At 45.1% G+C, this 27800-nt stretch overlaps 1 long non-coding RNA gene across 3 annotated transcripts; it reads right to left on the bottom strand.

The window, feature by feature from the left end:
- Window positions 1–7955: 7955 nt before the first annotated feature.
- Window positions 7956–27625, bottom strand: LOC138984617 (uncharacterized). Of its 3 annotated transcripts, XR_011461856.1 has the most exons (4): window positions 23582–26945; window positions 12305–12503; window positions 11365–11599; window positions 7956–8640 (listed from the first exon to the last, which is right to left on the bottom strand). It is a non-coding gene; the product is annotated as an uncharacterized lncRNA (long non-coding RNA). The 3 variants fall into 3 exon arrangements; XR_011461855.1 differs by lacking the exons at window positions 7956–8640; window positions 23582–26945 and adding an exon at window positions 27482–27625 and having other exon boundaries at window positions 9797–11599; XR_011461854.1 differs by lacking the exon at window positions 7956–8640 and having other exon boundaries at window positions 9797–11599.
- Between the last annotated feature and the right edge of the window lie 175 nt (window positions 27626–27800).

Genomic DNA, 27800 nt, shown 5'->3' with positions numbered 1-27800 from the left:
ACCAAATGCACTTAAGAGGGCGTTGGGGCAAGGAGACTGCAACGAGAAAAACAATGAAAAGAAAGGGGCGGGGTGGGGGCAGCAGTATACCAGGCTGACTAGTACTTACAAAAAAAGAAAAGAAAAAGCCGGATCCTCAACGCCCCAGGGGCTCAGAGAGGAAGCGCTCCGAGTACGCCCGAGCGTAGTACGCCCGAGCGTGTGGGGTTAACGGATGGCGGGGCTACGCGCCGAGGGGTAGCGGGGCTCAGCCTCAGGTGGTCCCTTGAGGCTGCTCGAGTGGCGCTAATTGACCTGCTGTTTTCTTTATTTCCTCGTTAATAGCTTTTCTTCCCCACGCCATCTGGGACCCCAGGAGGAATGTCCCATCTCCTCCCGCAGGGCACATCCCGACTCTCTCCACCTCTTACGCATTTGGTCGAAGACCTGACTTTTGGGACCCGGTCCCTAGGGTCCCGACATGTGAAGCTGCGGCTGCCGTGCAGGCTGGGCGCAGGACCCCGGAGACGGGGTGCACAGGGAGCCCCTTGATGGCAGCAGTGAGCCTTTCTGGGAGCGCCCCGGGCCCCGCCCCTCGCCCCTAGGTCTGGAGCTCCCGCAGCAGGTGTGTGTGTGAAGTCCCCCAGCAGTTCCAGAATTGGAAGCGCCATCCCTGGTTTTATTACAAGAGAGGCAGAGCTGTTAACACCCCATAAAATGCGGAGACGGGCAGCAGGGCGACTTCCGCCAGCCTTGGACTATTCTCTGATGGAGGGAACACGTCCTTCCTGAGCACCTAATGGGCGACAGGCTCCGACGGGCTCTGAACTGCTGAGCTATCACTCTGCCTTAGCCATGGGAGTGTGACTGGTTAGTGTCTTCCCCACACTCCTGCAGGGGAGTGCATTACAGCCCAGGGTCAGAGTGAAATGGCTCAGGGAGGTCAGCAATAGCTCCCGGCTTCCCTGGGGACCACTCCTCAGATTTTCTCTTGGAGAATTCCCTTCCCTTACTCCCAGCAGGTTGGGATGGATGTTACAGCATCCTGACCAGGGGGAGGGGCGCTCAGTTGATCTAAATCCATCAGTACATCCCACCCCTGGCCAAAGGGATTGGGTCAAGGAGGGAGTGTGACCAGCATAAGCCAATCAGGACCACGTCCAGCGTAATGGCTCCAGTGTTGGAGGAGAAAATAAGGAAATATTGAGACTAGAGGCTGAGGTTGGTGGGGAGAAGGCCACCCCTGAGTGACAGTCAAGGCTTAATAATTTTATTTTAAGCCACCCACTTTTTTAAATGGAGGGAAATTCAATATCCTTATCATAAATGACAAAACAGTATTGTCTTAAATGAGTATATTGAAAGTAAAGCCATATTATTAAATTCTCGTTTGATTGTTTTGCTTTGCTACAGTCATTGAGCCTGGGGCTACTTCTCTCTTCAATCAGATTCTAGAGAGTTATTAGATGTCAAATGAGGCTTTCTCCTGAAGTAATATGAAGAATTGAAAGATAATCAATTTAATAACATGCCTACCTTTCACTAAAATCACCTCACAGCTGCCCTTGGTATGTTTCCCACGTGTGTAGTGATGTTATCTGTACTCAGTAGAGGTGAAAGAAACACATCCAACCTCGGGGGTTCTAGAAAGACTGCTTTATGAAGGATCTACTGGAGATAAGAATTTTCCTCCCTAAGACTCAGAGAGGTTAAGTAACTTGCTCAAGGCCACAGAGCTAGTGAAGAAGCAGGAATAGAATCATGACCCTTAATGCTCTTTTCATTAAACTCTCTCCTCCTGGGAAAAGGAGAGACTCATTGGAATAACAATTGAGTGCCTGGCACTGGGCCTGATATTTAGGGGCATTCAATAAATATTTGAATATATAGTTACTGAGTGTTTTTTTTTTTTTAATGTGTCTGGCACTGTTCTAAGTCCTGGTGCACAAACAAATAGTTCTTGCCGGAGCTTAGAGTTTATTGAGAAAGTCATATTAATCAAATATTATATAAATAGTAAAAGTAATAAAAATATATATTTTACTATATAGTAGATAATCTAATTAGATAGATCCTTGTATATAATTGAAGTTCTTTTTCATTCATTGAGTCTTTACGTAATGTCTGCCAGATACTAGACAGAAATATATTTGTTGTTGTTTAGTTTCTAGGTTGTGTCCAACTCTTTTGCGATCCCATAGACTGTAGCCCACCAGGCTCCTCTGTCCACGGGACTTCCCTGGCAAGGATACTAGAGTGGGTTGCCATTTCCTTCTCCAGGGGATCTTCCTGACCCAGGGATCAAACCCATGTGTACTGCATTGGCAGGAGGGTTCTTTACCACTGAGCCACCAGGGAAACCCACAAAAATATATTTTGTTAACTTTTTTTAGGAAAGTGATTTAGCTTCTTTGACATAGATCCCTCTTCTGTATATTATGAATTATGGGCTAGTAGCCTATGCTAAACATTGGGCGATGCAGCGAAACTTTATTCAAACCTGTATCTTACGCATTTTTGGTGCTCAAAAGTAAAACAAGTAATTCTGTAAAATGAGAATGTACATTTGCACCAAAGACCAATTGTATTTGCATTTTAGATGAATCAGTCCATAATCCCACCATACCCAGATGGTAGATTTAGAAAACAAGACAGGACTTCCCTGGTGGTCCAGTGGTTAAGAATCTACCTGTCAATGCAGGGGGCACGGGTTCGATCCCTGGTCCAGGAAGATTCCACATGCTGTGGGGCAACTAAGCCCTTCTGCCACAACTCCTGAACCCACACCTTACAGCCTGTGCTCTGCTACGAGAAGCCACCACAATGAGAAGCCCATGCACCGCAACTAGAGAGTAGCCCCGACTCGCTGCAACTAAGAAAGCCTGTGTGCAGCAACAAAGACCCAGAGTAGCCAAACGTAAAATAAATAAACAGATGAATAAATAAGAAAGCAAGAAAAAGGGGGATGAATAACCTTCCTAGGATTTCTCAGCTGGTTGGCTGTGCACGAGGCTTGGGTGGTCTCACTGTCAAAGGCTCTGCTCTGTCACTCAGCTAGGGCAAGGATAGGTGGAGAGAACAAAGGTAAGGGAGATGTGTGGCCTAGGACAAGTCACTTCTCTTTGGGTTTAGATTCTTTCATTCAAGGACAGGACACTGAAGGACAGTTCATTCTTCTAAAGTGCAGTTGGCCAAAGGGGTCTGCAGGCCAAGAGCACAGGACTCTTGGATGATGCTGTCTTCTCTGCTCGGCCGCTCGCCTGACAAGGAATTAACCCCTGGGGACTTCTGCTTCCTCTGACAGTACTTGTCTCTATGCAACAGAGTTGTCTCCAGGGCTTGGTGAGGTCATTGAGGAAGCAGGCAGCACAGTGGACAGTAAGTGCTCAGTGGACATTAGCTATTGCTACTGTTTTTCTAAAACTTGTTTTGTCTTGAATAAAAGTAGACTTTTGCACATGGTACTTAGGAGGTTGGAAGCATAGGTCCTTCAGAACACCTGCCTGACAGGTGCAGGACACAACAGACTGTACGCTGCTGTTCTGTACTCTGCATTGTTAAGAACTGGTTGCTGTGTGGTGAAACTTTCTCAGGCTTTCCTTAGTTTTGGCCTTTTAATTGTGGATGATGGTTGCATGGTGACTATGAGGATGAACCAAGCTCATTGAACCTGCTTTCCTCTAGCTAAGAACTACTGATTCTGTGTGACGCTATGGACTGTAGCCCTCCAGGCTCCTCCGTCCATGGGATTCTTCAGGCGAGAATACTGGAGTGGGTAAGCCATGCCCTCCTCCAGGGGATCCTCCCAGCTCAGGGATCTAACCCGCATCTCTTCTGTCTCCTGCATTGCAGGGGGGTTCTTTACTACTAGGGCCACCTGGGAAGGCTAAGAACTGCTGAAGATTTGCATAAATCTCTCCAGGGGCTGATACAGCCTTCAGCCCACAGTTGGTTGCTTTGTCTTTCAGCGTAAGAACTGTGATTGGATGCCCTACCAGACCCAGCTCCCAGGGGAGTTGGACTGGGTTGTTCCCCTTCCCTAGAGGGGCCAGAGTCAAGAGTCCAGCCTGGCTCCCACCCTGCACGGCCCCAGCCTGTGTTCCCACTCATGCTCACAGGGTAAATAGAGAGCAGACTCTCTTGGCTCCTGGGAAGAGGCTATGTGGCTGGGGAGAGGAGAAGTTCTCTGTGAGAACATGGGCCTTGCTGTACATGTAGGTTGACTGTAACTTTCAAATACGTAAACATTTAGTATATGGGCTTCCATTTATACTCTTGGTTTACACCCATACATTTGGAACCTGGCTGCCTACCACCACCCCCTTATCCCCCGCCCCCAATAAAACCTAATGGGCCTTTTAAACTTCCAGGAGGTATAACCTTAAAGTGGAAGAGACAAAGAAACAGCATTTCCGTTGTGAATTTAATGTGATCTCCTCCCCTCCAGCTCCTGGTACCAACTGCCTGGACAGCTGACTGGATTAGCACATATATTTTAGCATGGAGACCATATCATCTGAAACAATTCTGAGTCACCTGCTAAGCTGAGCCTCACATTTCAATATGAATATGTCCACGGGAGTGATGCTCTGCCATGCATGAATTTATTAGCGTATTAGTTATCTATTGCTGTATAAAAAAATTTCCCCAAAGGAAATGGCAACCCACTCTAGTATTCTTGCCTGCAGAATTCCGTGGACAGAGGAGTCTGGTGGGCTACAGTCCCTGGGGTCATAAAGAGTCGGACACGACTGAGCGACTAACACAACACAGTGACTTAAAAGAACAGCACTTACTGGGACTCCTTCGGTGGTCCAGTGGTTAAGAGTTCCCCTGCCAATACTAGGGACACGGGTTCGACCTCTAGTCTGGGAAGATTCCCCATGCTATTGAGCAACTGAGCCCGTGCACCACAGCTACTGAGCCTGGATGCTGCAACTCCCGAAGCCCACGCCCACAGAGCTCACGCTCCGCAACCAGAGAAGCCTGCGCACGGCAAGGAAGAACCAACCCCGTTCACTGCAACTAGAGAAAGCCTGCACCCAGCAACGAAGACCCAGTACAGTCAAAAATAAATAAGTTATAAAAACAAACAAAAAAGCATTTACTGTCTCATCTCACTGTCTCTTACAGGCTGGGGCTGCAGTCATCTTAAGGCTGGAATTCAGAGGGTCCCACCTCCACACTCTCTCACATGGTGGTTGGGAGGATTCAGTTTCCTGTGGGCTACTGAGCGGAGTCTCAATTCCTTGCTGACCATTGGCTAGAGGACATCCTTAGTTCCTTGCTGTGTGGGTCTGTCTCCAGGGCAGCTTGTTTGATCAGGGTTGACTGAAAAAAAGGAAAGCATGACCTAAAAGTTGAGAATTATGCTTTGTTTGGCAGACAAAACTGAGAACGCAAGCCCTGAAGACAACCTCTCACATAGTTCTGAGGAACCGCTCGGAAGAGGTAAGGGAGGAGCCAGGATATAGAGGAGTTTTGCAACAGAAACCAGGTAGTCAGAACATCAAAAGATTACTGTTAATTAAAGAAAACCAGACATCTCAAGTTAATGAATTTAGCAGTTTTCTACCTATGAGAAGATGCAAGAGTCTGGGTTCATTGAATTCCTTTGATATGCACCTTAACTGTGTAGGGTGAGTATCCAGCTTTTTTTTTTTCCACCCTGAATCCCCTCAGGGAGCAGCACTAGGGGCAGCTGCAGGTTTGATGGCTGCAGCATCCTTTGTTTACTGATAGTCCAGGCAACAGTCTTAGTCCACCAGAGGCAGAGAGAAGAGGCCTGTGAGCCAGAGATGTAGTCTCTTGTAAATTGGTCTTAGCAGTGACATGCCATCACTTTAACCACATTCTATGCCTTAGAAAGAAGTCACTAGGTCCAGTCTCTATCCAAGGGAGGAGATTACATAGAGTATGAATTCCAGAAAGCAGAGCTGACTGGAAACAATAAGAAGGGGCTGACTTTCCCAGTTAATTAGTTCTGACCATTCACTCATTCAGTCTAGAGTTTTCTAGGCACTGGGCATTGGCCTTCTTCAACTCATAAACACTAAACTGGTTCATTTCAGTTACTTAGAACAAAATTTTATGTTACAGGAGGAATTTTTAAGGATTAGAAATTCAGATTAGTATTATCGCCACTTTTGTGACTTATAAATCCCCATTCTCTCAGAGGGGAATCACATTAATCAATTCTCATTTTCATGCAATTTCAGAGAATTTCAGAAAATTCTCTTTTTGATGAAAAACAAAAATGTTTCAGATTCACTCTGTGAAGCTAAGGCATTTACTAAAGGAAAAACACAACTATATACATGACAGGCAAAGAAGAGGAGAAATTTTTAAATAAATAAGATGATGTAGGTTGATCCACCTAACCAAATTATGGTTATTTCATTAACTCTTCAATTGAATTCCAAATCCTCATTCTATTTGCTGAGGTAAATTTGTTTAACATGAAGCCTTGACATCCTTTAAAATAATTATGCTTCTAAATGAAAGTTTAATTTTTAATCATTTGCTTTGCTAAAATAGCAGCAAATGAGAGGATAATATGACAATTTAAAGGAGTTCCAATAGATCCCTTGGAACTGAGACAGGAATTCTTCCTGAGTGCTACTGACTAGCAGAGGAATTTTAAATATGGTAATGGGACTACTTCCTCACAATGTTTGCTTGTTTGATGGAAGTTAAACTGGAGGGAATTAGAAGTCCACAGAGGTGAAGGATCAGTCTTTGACCTTAATGGGCACTGCCTTTTTCTCTCCACTCTGGCAGGTCATCCCCTCCAGTGGACCTCCACATGCAAGATTCAGGGCTTCACAGTGCAAGTCCCATTATGAAAAAGAGCGAATCCCCAGCAAAACAGTATGAAAACCAATTTCATCTTAGAAGGCAAGAGGCAGGTGAGACTGGGTATTTGCAAATAAAGGAGTCTATGCAACTCCAGTACACTTGCTTGGAAAATCCCATGGATGGAGGAGCCTGGTGGGCTGCAGTCCATGGGGTCGCTAGGAGTCGGACACGACTGAGCGACTTCACTTTCTCTTTTCACTTTCATGCATTGGAGAAGGAAATGGCAACCCACTCCAGTGTTCTTGCCTGGAGAATCCCAGGGACGGGGGAGCCTGGTGTGCTGCCATCTCTAGGGTCACACAGAGTTGGACACGACCGAAGTGACTTAGCATAGCATAGCATAGCATGCAACTGATGTGGCAGGTTATTTTAACTTTTGGCTAAAGGACTTGATTGGGGTTTATTAGCTTTTTAAATCACTGGGCAGCAGTTGAATAAAAGGCCTGCCCAGTTCAGGTTAGGAATGCAAATTCATTTAAGAGATGCTTTTAACTAGAATTCCCAAACTCAAATGATTAATGAAAAACAAAGCATCTCTTAATTAATAACTCTGTAGATGAGGGGTCTTTTGTAACACAGTTTTGCAAAGAAGCAAGATTTTTTTTTTCTCTCTCTCTACAATTCACAATTGTACTGATTCTCTTTACCTGCTCACATCCTCCATGGCGTCTCAAGGCAGAGGACACAATTTTCAATACCACATGTTCTTTTCTTCTCCTTGAAATAAAATGAAAAAGGGATAAAAGGGAAACGTACTTGTGTTTCCATGTTGTCAGGCTGCTTCGAGGCATTGAGCTCAGGGGTGAGGGCTCATTTTGCAATGGCCCTGACTTGTAACCCATATTTTGTTTGTTTGATTAACTGTCTCTGGTCCTTTTAAAGCCAGTGAGAGTGCAGTGACATTCACGGTAGTCAGAGTTGTTAGGAGTTCATAAATGATTTTTTTTTAAAGCTTACTATCGTTCTTTATTGCACAAACAACCTTATAGCACTGTTAATATAAATTAAAATGAAAGAAAAAGCAGACCTACTCAAACTTTTTTCATTTTCCAAGTTCCCTCCCAAATCCCAGTTATTTCCAGAAGTAATTTTTCACAGAATTATAGTAGTAGGCTAGATAAGGCTTTGCATTTTACTTTTAAACTTAAGGGGTCATACACATTTTATTTTACTCTTCACAATTCAAATGTTAATGTCTGCATAATATTCCTTTGAATATAGTGAGACCCCAATTCACCTAATCACTTTTCAATTCTGCACATTTAGATAAAATAAAGCATATAGATATTAGTATATATATATTACTATAAAGAATATTTTTATTGAATAATTTAAAAAATTCTTTTGAATTATTTTCTTGGTATAAAGTCCCCGAAGTGAGGTAAAAGAGTATGAATATTTTTACCCTTTTTGTTGTTATTGTTCAGTTGCTAAGTCATGTCTAACTCTTTGTGACCCCATGGACTGCAGCATGCCAGGCTTCTCTGTCCATCACTTTCTCCCTGAGTTTGCTCAAACTCATGTCCTTTGACTCAGTGATACCATCCAACCATCTCATCCTCTGTTGCCCCTTTCTCCTCTTGCCCTCAAATTTTTCAGCATCAACATCTTTAGCATAGCCCAAATCTGTATCCTTAATGAGTTGTATCATTTACACTGCAATTTTTGACCATACATCAGTTTTACCAGTTAGCACTGGGACTTCTCATTCAAATCTTTTCCTTCTTGAATGGCTGAAAAGTGGGTGCATTTTGATATCATTGTATCATTCTCTCTCCGTAGATAAATGGAAGTCTTTGCTCTCTGGGGAAAGAAGCAACATAAGGAAAAATATTTAGGCAGCTCAGCATAATTTAGTTTTTCATGTTTCCTCATGATCTTTTGGGCCTCCCCTGTGGCTCAGTGGTAAAGAATCTGCCTGTAGTGCAGGAGCCACAGGAGATGTGGGTTTGATCCCTGGGTCAGGAAGATCCCCTGGAGGAGGGCATGGCAACCCACTCCAGTATTCTTGCCTGGGAAATTCCATGGACAGAGGAGCCTAGTAGGCTATAGTCCATAGGGCTGCAAAGAGCTGGACGTGACTGAAGCGACTTAGCGCGCGCACACACACTTTCTTTTGTCTGGTTTTAGCTGGGATGTTAGAAGTGGAGGCGGCCACAGCTGAGACTGAAGCAGGTTTCCGTGTTGCTGATCCTCAGTTACTTGTTGCCCTGTAATTCTCATGTCTCTGCTTATGCTCTTCATGTAGCCTGGAATGCTCTTTCCTTCTGTCCCCACTTTAATGACTGTGGTAAGAAGAATTCTGAAAATGGCTCCCAAGATTCCACTGCTCTAATCCTTGGAGCCCACTGATATAATTAGGCAAAAAAGTAAAATAAAACCAATAAATAATAGGTGGTAGCTAATCTTCAATGTCAAGGTCCAAAATATCCCCTCCCTGAAGTTTCTCTGGATTCATATGAGGCTTCATAAATCACTTACATCTTTATGCTCCCATAGGTCCTTTCTTATATTCTCTGGTGTCCCACTTAATTAGTTCTGATGTTTAGCATAGCCATTTGTGCCTTTTCCTCTCATCTGAGAGCAGGGACCATGATTTATGAATATCCACATTCCATAAGTCTAAGACAGTTCCCACCCTTGAGGAGGTACCCATCAAATGAACGAATGAATGAATTGTAATCACAGATATATCAGAAACAAACAGACAGAAAGCACTCTCTCTCTTAGTGTCCTTTGGTAAGCAGCTGTAAAGTCCTATACTCTGGCCTACATGATCCATATCATCTGTTTCAGCATCTCAGGTAATCTGACAAGCAAAGGCTGTATACACAGGCCTTGAGCAGAAACCATCTGGGCAAAATGAGAACAGTTTTATGAAAAACACGGCGCTGGTTGTTCAGGAAGCACACAGATGCTAGCCGGGCTCTGGAAGAATCCACCTAAATCGGATGTTCCCTTGACCTTCCCCTTCTGTCCAGCATCTAGACTACACATGAAGAAGCCCTCTGTGTGTGGAGGAGGCATCTGTCAAGCATTCTTGAATCTGCATCTCCTGCCAGCAGACTGGCCTCTGTCCTGATTTTGTTAGTGTGATTGCTGAAAATGGAGTGGTCTATTAAAAAGTAATGGTCGCCACCGCCTGATGGATCTGCTTCTTGCAACATTAGCGTCACCGTGATGTATTAGCAGAATCTCCAAAGTGGAAAGGCATGTTTCCACAAAGATTTTGTGTAAACATAAATTCACCTGTAAACGTTACTCATTTTCCTTTTATTTTTTATTTATTATCCTTTGATATTTGCCATTCATCTTTCAGCACACATGTGGCCCTCACTGGCAGGCTCTGATAAGCGACTCTGGGAAAGAGCCAGAGCATTCTCGGGATTGTCTTATGCCCATGTTTATTCTACTTTTGGTTGCTTATAGCAGGGGAAAAGAAAAAAGAAAAAAACCTACAAGGCAGGATCAAGTAACCTCATTGGGCTAGGAAAGCTCTGAGGGGTGTTTCTTTTTATTAGAAAGATGTGTCTGTGTTGTGATGTGAAAACTTCCTGCCGTTGGGGTATTGGGGTAAGGGAAGTAAAAGAGATGAACAGGCAGAGCACAGATTTTTAGAGCAGTGAAAATACTCTGTACAATATTATGATGATGGATATGTATCACTATGGGTCTCCCAGGTGGCTCAGTGGTAAAGAATCTGCCTGCCAATGCAGGAGACCCAGGAGATGTGGGTTCTATTCCTGGGACAGGAAGATCCCCTAGAGGAAGAAATGGCAACCCACTCCAGTATTCTTGCCTGGAGAATCCCATGGACAGAGGAGCCTAGCAGTCTGTAGTCCATGGGGCTGCAAAGAGTCGGACATGACTGAGTGACTGAGCATTCACACATAGACAGCACTACACTTTAGATCAAACGCATAGAATATGAACACCAAGAGGGAACCCTTATCATTCTGGCATGTGATATTGATAATGGAGGAGGTACAAGGGTAGAATGTGTGGGTACAAGGGTTATAGGGGAAATATCTGAACTTTCCTCTCAATTTTGTTGTAAAACTAAAACTGCTCTTAAAAACAAACTCTTAACAACAACAACAACAACAACAGCAAAACAACAAAAAACAAGCCCTCTGTCTTCATTTCATCTTTCACTGAAAAACTGAATGAATGTTTCTTTTGTTGCCTCCCAACAGCTAGAAGAACCATATCGAGAAATGAATGATTTCACCCACTAAGGCTGGACTCAATAGCCTAGATAGCTGGACTATGATGTGTTTCCAGGGATTGCGACCAAAACACTCTTTCCCTCAAGGCCATTCCATCAAGGATTTTATAACATGCAGTTAGCTGGAGATAAGGTTTGTCTGCCTGGGACAGGACATTAGGAAACTTGCCCAGTGGGCCAACAAGCTTGCAGGACCCAGAGTCCTAAGAGACTGGGTTGCCATCAGGAGAAGAGCCAAGGCTGATTAGTTCAGAAGTATCAGTGATCTGGGCCTTTGAATGGAAAGAGACAACACACACCAATGAGGACCCCTTCTCCGTGTTTGTGGAGCCCTGTTTTCATTTAGTCCTGGATCTATCGACGCCCATCTGTTGGCTTTGTCTGCCCGGGATCCATTCCATCTTCCGCTGGTCGCTGCTCTCTGATCTTCCCTGTGATCTTCCCTGTGGGAAGTTGTGTTCACTGGTCTCAGATTAAGATTTGGGTGAAGTTGACTTTGGCCTTCTCAGGTGGCACTTGCAGTAAAGAACCTGTCTGTCAATACAGGAGACATAAGAAACACACGCTCAATCCCTGTGTTGGAAAGATCTCCTGGAGGAGGGCCTGGCAAACCACTCCAGTATTCTTGCCTGGGAAACCCCATGGACAGAGAAGCCTGGTGGGCTACAGTCCATAGACTTACAAAGAATCAGATAAGACTGAAGCGATTTAGCACACACGTGCAAAGTTGACTTCACCTCTGACCTCAGGGCTGGGCATGTGACCCAGACATTAAGGAAAGCAGTACACTCTTCCAGGCTAGCAGAGATGGGTGCACGACCCGGTCAGTAGACATTCAGTTACTATATTTTGGATGGGTTAAGAATTCAGCCTTCTATATGTGGAGGACTTTCTTGGCTGCATCATGTAAAAAGCTCCCTAACAACAATATTTATTTTATTATGCTTAATACTTGTTTCTTTTTGTTGTTGTTTTCAATATTAGAGAATTTGTAATGCGGTTGAATTAACACACACAGTACTGGAGCAGCCTTGGGGGTTAAAGATAGTTAAACCAGCTGGGAGAAGAATTCATTGTCTAGCTTAATATTCAGAGATATGTGAAAGCAGGGGACTTTTAGTGGTTGAGCACTCTAAGATAAATGAACCTTGTAAGAAATTGCAGACTGGTGTCCACTGGATTGCTTCAACCAAATCTAGTTAGCTGTAAACATCATTAGCTTAAAATGTTTTCTCTTACCCCTGTTGTCTGTGATAAGATGGGCCTCCTAAAAGGGAAAGTGCTGTTCTTTCACATTTGAACTCCTTCTGGGGGTGTTAAAGCTAGCTGAAATCAGGCTTCCTGCAAGCTACATTAAGCTTGTGTTCCTCCAGGCCAGAAGGGAAATTGGAATGTCTCTCCCGACTTTAGAGGTTCCAAAGGCAACGTAGCTTTCTTCCTAAAATCAAGGTTTTAATAACAAAAAATAAGATCTATATCAGTCAGCTTGTATGCCGGTTTAAACACAATCTTTCCTCTCCCCACTTCCCTCCCCACCAAATGCATTATGTTCTTGATGTCCAAGATCAAGATTTGCAAAATTTAGATGTTAAACTATGAATCTGGCATTGTGTTTAGAGATGACACTTTTTGCAGTGAGTTCTTTGGTGGTTTTCTCAAATCATTCTTTAAACTGTCACTTTATGGAATAGCTCAAGTTTCTTTAAGCAATAACATTATTTTAAAAATTAAAAAGAGGGACTTCCCTGGTGGTCCAGTGGTTAAGACTGAGCCTTCCAATGCAGGGGGTGAGAGTTCAGTCCCTGGTCAGGGAGCTGGGATCCCACATGCCTCACAGCCAAAGCACCAGAACATAAAACACGCGATACTGTGACAAATTCAATAAAAACTTAAGAAAGGATCCACATCAAAAAATACCTTTAAAAAAATTAAAAAGAAAAATAGTGATGATGGAAACTGTTCTGGATTTAAAGACCAGATTTTAGAAAAGAAATGGTTAGTTGGACCTTGGGTGGATCCCTAAGTTCAACAAATAACTGCAAAAGTACATTTTGGGAATCAATAGGGGAAATTTGAATATGGTCTAAATATCAGATGATATTAAGAAATTATAGATAATTTTGTTACATGTGAAAATGGTTTTGTGGTTTTGTGAAAGTGAAAGTATTAGTTGCTCAGTGGTGTCCAACTCTTTGAGCCCACCAGGCTCCTATGTCTATGGAATTCTCCAGGCAAGAATACTGGAGTGGGTAGCCATTCCCTTCTCCAAGGGATCTTCCTGATCCAGGGATCAAACTCAGGTCTCCTGCATTGCAGGCAGATTCTTTACCATCTGAGTTAAGATGTCTATTTTTTAGAAGTGCTTGCTAAAGAATTTAGGGATGAAATGTCACGATTACTAATTTATTTTTAAAATGATGAAGCAAAGATATTTGTTCAATCTAGGTTATGGTTACATAAGGTTCACTAAATAATTCTCTATTTTTTAATGCATGTTTGAAATATAATACAAAGGCTTTTTTGAAGGACAAATAACTTGTCAGCAGATTCCTTTCCTACATCTATTTTAAGAAACCAATATGGGCACCATCTCTGATGGAAACTATAGAAGAAAACTCCAAATATAAGTCAGGTAGATTTAAATTAGCTTTAAAATATATTCTCTGCTGTTGGAATATAAAATTATGCAGCATTTATAAGTAAAAGTTCATGAAGCTCTCTTAATTCACCCATATTCTGTGGGTGGGTGGGGATAAATGAATAATAAAAGCTTTGCCTGTTGAAGGAAAAAAAAATTTCAACTCATAAATTGAGTTCCATGAAAATTATTTAAAGTACTTGTAAGTATAATAGGTTCAGCAGAAATAGTTCTCATTTGCATGATAACATTTCCTATAAACGTACAGAAAGTAATATATAGTCATTGTAAAAAACACAGATAATCCATAAGAAGAGAAAAATCTCCCACAGCTTCACTGCCTGTTATTAACATGCTGATATACTTCTATCTAGTTCATTTTCTGAGCATGGGTATGTACCTATCTGCTTCTTCCCTCCCATCCTTCCTGCTCTCTTGCTGATCTCTTTCTCACTGTTTCCCTCCCTTTCTCCCAAACCACCATTAGACGGGGAAATAAAACCAGAAACAAGAAAAGCGGCTTCATCCAAGTGTGGATTCTACTCTAAAGCACTTCACTCTGTGGAAAAAAAAAGTCATCTTTACTTTAGTAGCTTACGGTATTTTTAAAATAAGTTTTTAAGGAATCTCATATACATGAGTGCTCAGTCACTCAGTCATGTCCAACTCTTTGTGACCCCATGGACTGTTTAGCCTTCCAGGCTCCTCTGTTCATGGGATTTTCCAGGCAAGAATACTGGAGTGGATTGCCATTTCCTTCTCCAGGGTATCTTTCCGGCCCAGGGATCAAAACCTCGTCTCCTGGGTCTCCTGCACTGCAGGTAGATTCTTTACTGCTGAGCCATCGGGGAAGCCCATATATATAGGTGATTAGCCCTTTATCTGAGAGATGAGTTGGAAATACTTCCCTCCACCAGTTGTCATTTTTAAGTGTTTCATAACTTTATTATTGCAATTGATCATATTTATGAAGATTTCATAAAGTTACAAATAGTTATAATACAAAAAGGCAGTTATGAACAATGCAACATAGTCCATCAGCATCTCTTGATAATAACAGTAGCATTGCTGGGCAACAATATTGCACAGAAACATCTAATAACTATATATATTTTTTTAAAAATAGAGGCATACTTTACACACAATAAAATGCATAGGTTTTAAGCACTCGGTTTTATGAGTTTTAGCAACAGTATTCACCTATGCAAACATCACTCAACACAAAAATGTGGATCATCTGCATTATCCCAGAAAGTGTCTTTGTGCCCTTTCTAGACAATTACCCAATGCCTCCTGGCTGGGCAAGCATTTTCTGATAGATTAGTTTTATTTTTTCCATATTTTGGAATCATTATAGTGTACACTGTTTTGTATATTATTCAAGCATAATGCTTTTGAGGTCCATTCATCTTGTCTGTTGCATATATTAGTAATTCATTTTTAGCGCTGAGTAGCATTCCAGTATATGAATGTACTGCTTTTTAAATTTTTATTGGAGTATAGTTGATTTACAATATTATGTTAGTTTCAGCAGTACAGCAAAGTGAATTCATTTTACATATACATATATTTCATTTCAGTTGAGGGGGAAAATGTTCAATGTTATCAAATTAATGTTAATTATTCAAGTTCATTGGAGATTAGGTCTCATGCTCCTTAACTTCAAACATTAAATATATGATTTGTAAAAATCTACTACAGAAAAATTGACCATGTTTATTTGACCACTTAGAGTATTTGACTATTTAGGCTATTACCTGATGAGGGACCCACTCCTCACCAGTCCATGCAACTGGAAATACGTAGATGCAAAATCATGATTGAACGAAACAGTCATCCAACGAAGGGACCTCTATACTCTCTAGGGGCTTTCCAGTTGGCCCAGTGGTAAAGAATCTGCCTGCCAAGCAGGAGACGCAGGAGACACTGGTTTGATCCCTGGGTCGAGAAGATTCCCCTGAAGAAGGAAATACCAACCAACTCCAGTATTCTTGCCAGGGAAATGTCACAGACAGAGGAGCCTGGCAGGCTACAGTCCATGGGACTGCAAAGCGTCAGACATGACTTAGCGACTAAACCACCTCCACCTACACTCCCTGAATGAGCCGAGGATGCAGAGTCCTCCGTTCTCAACAGGAAGTTATGTTCAGTGCTTCCTACCAACTCTAGTCCATGGTGAGAGTGAGAGAGCAGAGAACCATTGACAAAGAGTGCTTAAGACAGCGGCTACTCTCATCCACACTTACATTTGCCTTTGGAATGTATGTGTGTTTAAATAGACCGAGTATTGACTTGGCCAAAAAGTTCATTTGGGTTACGAAAAAAAAAAAAAAATAAACATTTTGGCCAACCCAGTGAGCGAAAGTCGCTCAGTCATGTCCGACTCTCTGCGACCCCATGGACTATAACAGTCCATGGAATTCTTCAGGCCAGAATACTGGAGTGGGTAGCCTTTCGCTTCTTTGGGGGATCTGCCCAACCCAGGGATTGAACCCAGGTGTCCTGCATTGCAGGCAGGTTCTTTACCAGCCGAGCCACAAGGGTAGCCCCAAAGTGAAAGTCACTCTGTTGTGTCTGACTGTTTGTGACTCCTTGGACTATCTTGGTCAACCCAATATGAACCTTGGAGAAGGAAATGGCAACCCACTCCATTACTCTTGCCAGGAGAATTCCATGGACAGAGAAGCTTGGCGGGCTTCAGTCCACGGGGTCACAAAGAATAGGACATGACTGAGCCCACACACAATATGAACCTAAATGACTTTTATCCTATTTAAAAGTTAGTTTATTTTCCAAAGTGTACCTTATTGAATACTGTGAGAGCTTACTGACTGGCACTGGGGGAAGCTGACCTGGGATGAGAAACTGAGGGTGGATCATCCAAAAATTGGCTTCAAGCAGAGAGTTTACTGTATTTGAAACCTGATTATTTCATGCAAAATTTTAAATAATATGTTTAATATGTAACATAGCAGAAAACCATTTACTTTTTAATTACTGATACTAATAGTTTATGGGAGAAGGCAGTGGCAACCCACTCTAGTACTCTTGCCTGGAAAATCCCATGGATGGAGGAGCCTGGTGGGCTGCAGTCCATGGGGTTCCTAAGAGTCAGGCATGACTGAGTGACTTCACTTTCACTTTTCACTTTCATGCATTGGAGAAGGAAATGACAACCCACTCCAATGTTCTTGCCTGGAGAATCCCAGGGACGGGGGAGCCTGGCGGGCTGCCGTCTATGGGGTCGTACAGAGTCAGACACGACTGAAGCGACTTAGCAGCAGCAGCAGCACTCAGAGTTTATATACCTTTTATCTCCCAAACACAGTCATGAAAATAAATGTTTTAAAATGTGAGAGATATTTACACAACTGCAATTCAACATTTTAAAAAACCATTGTCATCAGTGAAAACAACTGAATGAGGGGAAAGCCACAAATGAACTCGCTGTAACAGCATTGGGGGCCACTCTCTGGCCACACTGCCATCTGGTCCTGCCGATGTGGTCATTTTCTCAACTCAGAAAACATGTATCAGTTCCTCCTGATTTGATATCCGTTCCAGCTCTGAGGAGTGACCTCCCTCCCCACCTGCCCCCACCAGACGCTCATTCATTAGCACTGATGGATCTTCCTTTCCTACCACATCATGATTTTGAACAATGGGGTGAGACTTCCCTGGTGGTCCAGTGGGCTAAGACTTCATGCTGCCAGTGCAAGAGGCTGGCATTTGACCCCTAATCAGGGAACTAGATCCCACATGCAGCAACTAAGGGTTCTCAAGCCACAACTAAAAAAAGATCCTGTGTGCTGCCATGAAGACCCAGCTGAAAAAAAGAAAGGTGATGACATGCATATCATCTTTTTGGAACATCTGTGTTGCTCGGATGCTGCCTATGCTAATCCTTCCAGACATACTCCACTCACTTTCTACACTCTCCTTACTCATACTTCTGCTCTCAGGCTTTCTGTAGGGATTCAAACTGCACCAAAGTGCTGAAAGTAGAAAGCGGAATGTTTCCGTTCAACTTCCCAATCCTGTCTTCTAGAGGGAACCAGCGTTGCTAGTGTAGCATATGACTCTCCAGTTTGTTCCATGCGTACACACTGAGAAGGTATCCAGTATGATATGGCCTTACCTACACTTACACCTAGGGGGCTTCCCTGATGGCTTAGCAGTAAAGACTCCACCTGCAATACAGGAGCCCCAAGAGACTCGGGTTCCATCCCTGGGTTGGGAAGATCCCCTGGAGGAGGGCGTGGCAACCCACTCCAGTATTCTTGCCTGGAGAATCCCCATAGACAGAGGAGCCTGACACGCTATAGTCCATGGGGTTGCAGAGTAGGATGCGACTGAAGTGACTTAGCATGCACGCATACTTACACCTATACCTTACAGCCACATATTTTTAAAAACCAGAAATGGGTTTATACTGCACATGTTGTTCTACAACCTGTTGGTTTTTTCCACTTGACACTTCCACTTGTTAAGGGCCACTTGCCATGTGGGCATGGCAGTACATGGAAGTCAGATTTTACCCTTTTTAATGGCTTTATGAAATTCCATTATGTGATGAACTGTGATTAAGTTAACCAGTTCTCTTTGATGGACACTTAGAAACCTTGTCTTTAAGATATTCACAAAGAAATGAATTCAATCCTGGAAGGACCTTGTCCTACGTCTCTAACCCCCAGAAGGCGGCACTGCCCTCTCTGAAAATAGGCAACTTTAGATTCAGATAATTAGAAGGTGTGCTATGTGTGAACACTTTCTGCTCTTTCTCCACTTGGCTTGATGTTTTAAATGTAAAACAAAACCAGAATAGTAGGCTTGGCATATGTTGCAGCTGTTCATTTAAGGGCTCTTCATTGCACACAAGCATTCTTCTGCCTGGAGAATGGTTGCCGAGAAGCTGTGTCACTGAGTGTGTGAGTGTGGGTGTGAGGCCACTGTTTGCCAAGGACCAAGTCAGAGCTGGTTTAAGGAATCCCCTTAACTGAGCGCCAGACCTGGTTTGCCTTAGGATAGATTCTTTTGCAGACCAGATAACTGTGATGTGATGAGTGCTGCACTCACACGCACACATATGCACAGTCACACTCACACACACACACAAAGCATCACGTCTATACACTTGCATACCAATCACTTCCACATGCAGGCACTCACAGACTCACATACACAGGCTTGCACACCCACCCACTCACACAGTCATACATTCATATCGAGATATTCTGCACATATACACATACATGTGCCAGTATGTATATACATACATATACATGTGTATATATATGGTCATAATGTATATATATATATGTGCAGAATGTCTCAATACAAGTATATAATTTGTATATATTTATAATATATACATGAACACACACATACACATAGAGAATCACTTATTCAATAAAATGTTGTGGGATAACAGAGCATTGCAAATCAACTATACTTCAACTGAAAAAACAAAACAAAACATGGAATCATTTAAATAAACATTTGCCCTGCTTTCCATGAACAACAAGTTGAGGTTCCCAGCATGCCAGGGCTTGGGGTTGAGGATGGGCAGAGGAGGGCTGGAGGAACCCTACTATGCTGTTGGGGGGAATGTAAATTGGCAATAGCCACCATAGAGAACAGTATGGAAGTTTCTTAAAAAATGAAAAATACAGCTACCACAGGGGCTGAGAATCCTATTCCTGGGCGTACACCCAGAGAAAATGATCCTTCAAAGAGACATACACACTCCAAGGGTTGTTGCAGCACTCTTTACAATGGCCAAGGCATGGAAACAACCAAAATTTCCATCGACAAATAAATGAAGAAAGAAATGTGCTGCATATACTCAATGCACTATCACTCAGCCAGAAAACAGAATAAAATCATGCCATTTGTAGCAAACATGAATGGACTAGGAGATGATCACACTATGTCCAGTAAGTCAGACAGAGAAAAACAAATGTCCTTGATATCACTTATAGATGGGATCAAAAAACTGATACAGATGAACTACTGTACAAAACAAAAACAGGCCCACAGACTTAGAAAAGAAACTTAGACTTACTGAAGAGGGAAACTCAGTCCCCACCCGAGTAGGAGGGGAACAGCCGCTTCTAACGTGTGTGGGCCAGAACCTCGCCAGGTTTGGGGAAGCTGCTCAATGGCCAGCTGGTCTTTCCAGGTCCTTCCTCTGGGATAGTCCTTGCCATTGGCCAAGGACAACCTTCTCAGAGTTGGGGACAGATCTTAGAGAGGAGACGTTTATCACAAAGTACCCACATACACACCCATTGCCTTCTATGTTGGGAATCCAAGAGCTCTTTTCAATTCAGGGGAAGGGTTAGAAATGTTTTAAAGGGTCATCTAGTTTGGTGGGATTCACCAGAAGCTGCCTTAATGCTTGCTCTATGCAAGGAGGTTTGGCACAGTGAACCCGACACTGTCTTCGGGGCTATCTTTTTCAAGGACTGCATTTCAGGCATCTTCAGAATATATCTTCTAAGAGTGGAATGCTTCTGGCTCACGGTGTTCTCCTTGGGACATGTCTACACCCTGAACACCATTGTGAAGCTGGAAATAATGTCACCAGTGTACAGTAAATAGAATTTTGAAGATGACAAGTACATTTCTTTCCTCTAATAGCTGAAAAAACACCATTCAGGAAGGCATTCTCATAGTGTTTTTAAACTTTCGAGTTGTCTTCCTGTCTCTATTTTCTTCCTCCAACCAGTATCCTCCCACAGAGATGTGACTGAGCACTTCTCCCCAGAGAAACAGTTTCCCTGATGCTCTCCTTAGCAAACCTTGCGTTTTTTCAAAGGCTCTGTCTTGGGTGAGGTGGATGAAAGAGCTTGAGGAAGAAGGAAACAGGGAGAAAGGAATTTCAAGCTGACACAGGTTCTCGTCATTTAGTTGATGTATATTGAGCCCCCATGACATCAAAGTCCTTGCTGACATCATTATAATATTAATGATAAAGATGGGCATGTCCCATCCCATGGGGCAGACACTGTGTAAACAAATAAATCACTCCATCATTAGTGATAAACGCTAGGAAGAAAACTGAAGCAAGGTAAGAGCACAGAGGTGTACGAGTGTGTGTGGATGGGGACATGTGTGTGGATGGGTGTGTCTCTGTGTGTGTTTCTCCTTTATAGGGGTGGGGGAATCAGGGAAAATTTTCCCCAGAAAAGTGACATTTAAGCAGAGACCTGAATACAGTGAGAAACTGTCATCCAAGCAGTGAAAGTTGCTCAGTCGTGTCCAACTCTTTGCGACCCCATGGACTATACAGTCCATCCATGGAATTCTCCAGACCAGCATACTGGAGTGGGTAGCCTTTCCCTTCTCCAGGGGATCTTCCCAACCTAGGAACTGAACCCAGGTCTCCCACATTGCAGGCGGATTCTTTACCAGCTGAGCCAGAAGGGAAGCTCATCCAGGCAGAGGTCACAGCATATGCAAAGGCCCAAGACGGAAAGTCACCCCAAGGAGACGGGCTAGAGCCCAGTGAGCAATGGGGAGAGAGATGAAAGTGGGACTGAGAGAGGAGGGCGGCCGTCAGGACCGTGCGAGCCTTGGCAAGCAACCTGCATTTTAATTAAAAACAGAAACCACTGGAGGATTTTGAGCAGGGGAATGACTATGGTTTGATTTTTGTTTTTGAAAAGATGGCTCTGGCTACCATGGGAAGAAGGAGTGTATTTGAGAGGGGTGCAGGGAAGCAATGTCTTTATGGAGGATGGGCAGAGCAGGGTGGGCTGGGCAGTGTGGTGGCAATGGAGAGGTGGGTTCTGTGTGAGCGTATATGTGTGCATGGTGATGGTGAAGAGGAAGCTTTGGCACTCTGAGTTAAGAGTAAGGCACACTTTTTTGGTAAGCCAGGAAAATAGCCCAGGTGTGGAAATCTTGCTGTATGTGCAGAGTGGAAGCAGTAATGAACATTTGTTGAATTCTTAGCTGCATTGTCCCGCTGCATCTTTATGTCTGTGTGAGGTCTGCTCTCTGGTGCTATCGTTATCCATCTTTTGTGGTTGAGAAATCGTGGCTCAGAGAGGTTGGGTAACTTGCCCAATTCTCACTGCTTATGTGAGGGGGAGCCACGACTTGAACATAGGTTTGTTTGAACCCGAAGTCCATAACGCCACCAGGCTCTACACATTTCTTGTAAAAGAAACTGCATGCTTGCCAGTGGTGGTCCGTGGCCACCAGCATCAGCGTCAGAATCCTCTGAAGGGCTTATTAGAAACAAAGATCCTCCTCTACCTACTGACCCAACTTGAACCTACTGAATCGCAATCTCTGAGGGTTTGAGAACCACCTCTGGAGGGCATCACGGACTCTAAGTGTCTCTCACATTCCATCCCAACAATGACTTGCTCCACTCCAGCCCTGGCCCCAGTGTCTAAACTGTTTTAAGAGCTATTAACATTTGTCTGCTTACTGCTTTGAATAAGTAATACATCCACAAGACTCAAAAATCAAAATGGTTTAAAGTGATAAGCATGTGAAATGCCACTCTGAATCTTGTCCCCGTCTACTCTGTCCCTAATTTCCAACAGGGAGTAACTAATGGTAGTTTCTTGTGTATCTTCCATTGTTTTCTTAAGCAAATAAAAATATGTATTCTTATTTTCCCTCTTTCTTACAGAAAGGCAATGTCATACATGTTGTTATGTACCTTGCTTTTTCTTTTTTCCTTGCTTTTTATAAAGAATTTAATATACTCACGATCTTTTCACATTTACATGTAGAAAGCTTTCTCATTTTTAAAACTGCATAATATTCCACTGTGTGGGTGCACACAGTTTCTTTAACCAAATGTGTACTGATAGCCAGTTGGGTTGGTTCCAGACTTCTGCTTTTAGAGATAATGTGGTGATGAATAACTTCATATGAACATCATTTAGCAATTGTAAGACAAGTTTCCAGAAGAGGGACTGCTGGGTCAAAGGTTAAAGCATTTGTCATTTTGCTTCTTCAAGGTGAACCATTTTGTATCCCGACCAGCAACATCATAGCCTTTCACTGGTGTTTCTAATATAGAGTAGTAGATCTTCACCCCTTTTACCATTCTGATATGAAATTCTGAGACAATATAACCTACTCAAGGTCAGAATTAAAACAAAAAAATTGGTTTTCCCTGGTGGTCCAGTAGTTGAGCACACCTGCCAATGCAGGGGACACAGGTTCGATCCCCGATTGGGGAAGATCCCATGTGCTGTGGGGCAACTAAGCCCATCCACCACAGCTACTGAGCCTGTGTTCTAGAGCCCATGGCTGCAACAGCTGAAGCCTGCGTGCCCTAGCGCTCATGCTCTGCAACAAGAGGAGCCACTGCAATGAGAAGCCTGTGCACTGCAACTAGAGAGGGGCCCCCACCAGCTGCAACTACAGAAAGCCAGCTCACAGCAATGAACACCCAGCAGAATCAGAAATACATAAAATTATTTTAAAAAATCTATATGATGCTTCATCTTGTAATATCAGAGATAAATAAAATAAAAGTATTTATAATAAAATAAAAAGCATTTCACTATGAGTGCTCATGGACTTGCCCCTATATGCAGGCTGGTTAGGAATTCCACACCCCAAGTGTAGACTGACATAGAGGGGCTCTACTGGTGACCTGGGACCCTGAGCACAGCTACAGTTGGAGAAGTGCTTTTCCAAAATGGTAAAACACAAACAAACAATTAACCAAAGCCCTCTTGCTAAGATTCTGAACAAAACAGAAGACAATGTTCTTTTTATTTATACTACAGTTGCATTCCTGGAAAATTCACTGTTTTTTAAAACCATGTAAAAACTCCTTTATATTTACATATAAAATAAATAAGTTCTAGAATCAGGTGATTATAAGCAAATTTTTGTCCTACCTGAATGTCCAGTGGGTCCTTTGAGAGTCCAATGGGACACGGAATAATTCCTCCTTGTATGGGACTGTCCTGTTCCCATCCAAGAAGTGCCAGTAGGATTCCAAGTCACTGTGACAAATAGAGAAAGTCCCAACCATTCAATAGGCCCTCTCTGGCTCTGAGAACAGCTGCTTTTGGGTCTCCTCTGGAATCCATTCCTTAGACCAGGATTGGGTGAGCATTTCTAAAACTTGCACCTCTCGTATTTCATCATGTTCCACTTCTGCTTAAACTCTCCTTAAACAGAGTCTGAAGTCTGTCAATGAAATGTTTATTGGCTAGATTCAAAGCTTCAAGGAGAGTTGGGTGTGGAAATATAGGCTTTTGGGAGAAAATGACAAGTAGGACCTGATGCCTGGGGCTGCACTTGGCATAGCTGAAGCCTTTCTTGGTCCCTTGTCCTGATGTAGCTGCACAAACCCTCTGCTTTGGTCTGGAGACCCTCCTTTAAGTGGCTGTGTGTCTTCGAATACTTGGCTAAACCTTTCTGGGCCTCTTCTGTTAAATCAGAGTATGGGACTAGACAGCTGGCATTAATTTTTGTGTTTCTGGAAAGGATGATAGAGTTTGAAGATGATAGTTGAAACCAACAGGACTTCAAATTTATGACACTTTGAGCTCCAATTCTTATCAATATCAGATAGTTTAAACATTGTTTTTTGAGAGAGAGTAGGAAGTGTTTCCACAGTTTATTGTGATCCACACAGTCAAAAGCTTTGGCACAGTCAATAAAGCAGAAATAGATGTTTTTCTGGAACTCTTGCTTTTTCTATGATCCAGCAGATGTTGGCAATTTGATCTCTGGTTCCTCTGCCTTTTCTAAAACCAGCTTGAACATCAGGAAGTTCACGGTTCACATATTGCTGAAGCCTGGCTTGGAGAATTTTGAGCATTACTTTACTAGCGTGTGAGATGAGTGCAATTGTGCGGTAGTTTGAGCATTCTTTGGCATTGCCTTTCTTTGGGATTTGAATATGGTTTTTCCTGTGGTCATGTATGGATGTGAGAGCTGCACTGTGAAGAAGGCTGAGCGCCGAAGAATTGATGCTTTTGAACTGTGGTATTGGAGAAGACTCTTTAGAGTCCCTTGGACTGCAAGGAGATCCAACCAGTCCATTCTGAAGGAGATCAGCCCTGGGATTTCTTTGGAAGGAATGATGCTAAAGCTGAAACTCCAGTACTTTGGCCACCTCATGCGAAGAGTTGACTCATTGGAAAACTCTGATGCTGGGAGGGATTGGGGGCAAGAGGAGAAGGGGACGACAGAGGATGAGATGGCTGGATGGCATCACTGACTCGATGGACGTGAGTCTGAGTGAACTCCAGGAGTTGGTGATGGACAGGGAGGCCTGGCGTGCTGCGATTCATGGGGTCGCAAAGAGTCGGACATGACTGAGCGACTGATCTGATCTGATCTGAGGAAGTGTTTCGGAGAAGGCAATGGCACCCCACTCCAGTACTCTTGCCTGGAAAATCCCGTGGACAGAGGAGCCTGGTAGGCTGCAGTCCACGGGGTTGCTAAGAGTCGGACACGACTGAGCGACTTCACTTTCATTTTTCACTTTCATGAAGTGAAAATTCACTTTCATTTTTCACTTTCATGCATTTTTCACTTTCATGAAGGAAATGGCAACCCACTCCAGTGTTCTTGACTGGAGAATCCCAAGGACAGGGGAGCCCAGTGGGCTGCCATCCATGGGGTCGCACAGAGTTGGACACGACTGAAGTGACTTAGCAGCAGCAGCAGCAGCAGCAGGAAGTGTTTAGTGGGATCTATTTTAAATGCATTGGATGCAATGCTCTGTTTAAGATGGTCCGTGTGTAAGTTACAAATGCTTAAGACGCTATGATTCTGGGGGGCTGTGAATTCCTGTGCCAGGGTTCCTCTCCGGGTTCATCTCTAGCTGCCCTGAAACGGCTGCAATGTTCACCTGCATACGGCTGGCTTTCATCATAAATTGTTGTCATGACCCTGGTGCCCCAGTGGTCCTCAATATAGTCCAGCAGTCTAGTGGTTGTTTGACTAAGCTGTATTATTTTAGGGTGCCTCAGTTTTCTCCCAAGTTAATAGGGATAGCAATAATATGGACGTTTCAGGTACTTTTTCTTCATGCATACTATAGTTGACTTCTTGTCAAACTATATAATTATGCATTTATCATTATGGCTTTTGGAGTAAAGCCTTTTTCCTTTGATAGCGCATAAAATCCTCGAGGGGAGGTGTCTGATTCGTTCACCGTCGGGTCCCTGGTACACTCGACGGTCCTATCACAGATGCTTGGCAGTTATTCACTGCATGAATGAGGGACTGCCTGAAGGCCATTATCATATAGATATTACAGTGGCAGTGGATTGTAGGCTTACAAATAAAGGCTAGTATGCTTTCACTCACTTACACACTTACTCATTTAGAAAGAAGGCGCCTGGGATATGACAGGAAAATTATTTTTCTCCCGCCCCCAGTGTGAGCGGCAAAGCCATCCGGACCCTTTCCCTGGGGTCAGGCCGCGCTCATCTCGGTTTGGAACTGCTAGCACACTTCCATAGATCGGAGGTGTGCACAGAAGCGGAGAATTCATTATAACCGGTTAGTCATCCGTGGAGATTGTAGACGCTGCCCGTGGGCGGGAAGCACCTGGCGCTTCCAGGGTGGGGCCTGTTCCCTGAGCTGCTCCCCGAGGTGGGGGCACGACCCGCCCACGAGAGCCGGGGCTCCTCCGCACTCGGCAGACACCAAAGGCCCCTGCGCGGTCCTTCTCCCAGCGTAGCCAACTGTGAGATCCAGACCCACGTCTGCAGGGGTAACTTTTGGCGGGGGTGCTGAGCAGGAGAGCCCGCCTGGCTTCTCGCCCGACACCACCAGGCGGAAGCTGGAGCCCACCCTCGCTCTCTCCCCAGAGAGCTGAGGGCGGTGAGGCTGAAGGCGGGTGACGGGAAAGAGAGCCCAGAGCCCTGTAGGGGGAGTCCCGCAAACCAGGCGAACCCAGGCGGCGGACGCCCCGGGAGACCCCGCGGTATCAGGAGCGCGCGGCTTGCCCGGGGTCAGTCGAGTTGCGCTCGGCGAGTCAAGGATGACTCAGCCCAGCTCGGGTCGGTCTCGACTGCCGGTTGGCGCGAGGGCTCCACAAAGTTCCCAGTCACACACCCAGACCTCTAGCCGGAGCCGGGGCTCCGAGAGACGGGTGCCGGGCTGGGGGCGGCGGCGGGAGAGGCCGCGGGGAAGCCTGGTTCCTCAGGCGCCCGGGGCTTCCCCGACTTCCTGCCTCCGCCCGCGCGACCGCGCCTTCCACCCAGCGGGTGGGGGTCCGAGTGGGGAGACGGTGAATCCCCGAGCCTCGGAGGACTCCCTCATTCCCGAAATCCAGGGAGTCCGCCAGTCAGGATGGACCCGGAGCCGCAGTGCCGCCCCTCCCCGCCCCGCCGGCCGTTGCAGTTGCGCGGACCCCGGGCCTCCGCGGGTCAGAGCCCGGCCCGGGCTCGGGCGCGCCAAGCCGGCCCAGCTGCGGCCCGAAACCCGGAGCCCCGCGCTCGTGAGCCCGCGCCGCGCCGGCAGCGCCGCCCTCCGCGCCTTCCCTGGTCGGCGCCGCGACCGGAGGAGCGGCTGCAGGCGGCCACGCAGCAGTGCCCGCGCCTGACCGCCGAGCCCCGCTGTCATCCCCCTGCCATCCCCATCGCACTCCACCCCACGCGACCCAGTACTCCGCCGCGAGCCCCGGCCTCTTCTTCAGACTTTGGCCTCTTCCTCGCACCCCTTGCCCGCCGGAAAACTGCGCGGCGGGGCCGGGGGTCGCGCCACCTCTGCGCTCCTCAGCACCCTGTGACCCCGCCAGGGTCCTCCAGCCTGCCTCCCCCCGCACCCACCCGCATCTCCAGCCAGCTCGGGGCGCAGGGTCACTGGGTCCGGCCGGGGGTCAGCCCGAGAGTGGCGCCCGCGGCGGCGGACTGCGGAGTTGTGGAGAACTCGGCGGCCGCAGTGGGCCGGGCGGGGCAGGGCGCGCTCCGCCGCGGCCAAGGACACGCGAGTTTGCAAGTCCCCGCCCGCGCGGCGCCTCCCGCCCTCCCGCCGCGGCCCGCCGGACTCCCGGGGCCGCCGAGGCGGGGCCGGGCGGCCGCCGCTGCGAGAGGCGCGTCTCCCTGCCTCCTCCCCCGCCTGCCTCCCTCTCCACCTCTCCCCACTCCC

This window comes from Bos mutus, chromosome 22 (assembly GCF_027580195.1).
Source record: "Bos mutus isolate GX-2022 chromosome 22, NWIPB_WYAK_1.1, whole genome shotgun sequence".
Taxonomy (NCBI): domain Eukaryota; kingdom Metazoa; phylum Chordata; class Mammalia; order Artiodactyla; family Bovidae; genus Bos; species Bos mutus.
This window is presented reverse-complemented; position numbering and strand designations above follow the sequence as displayed.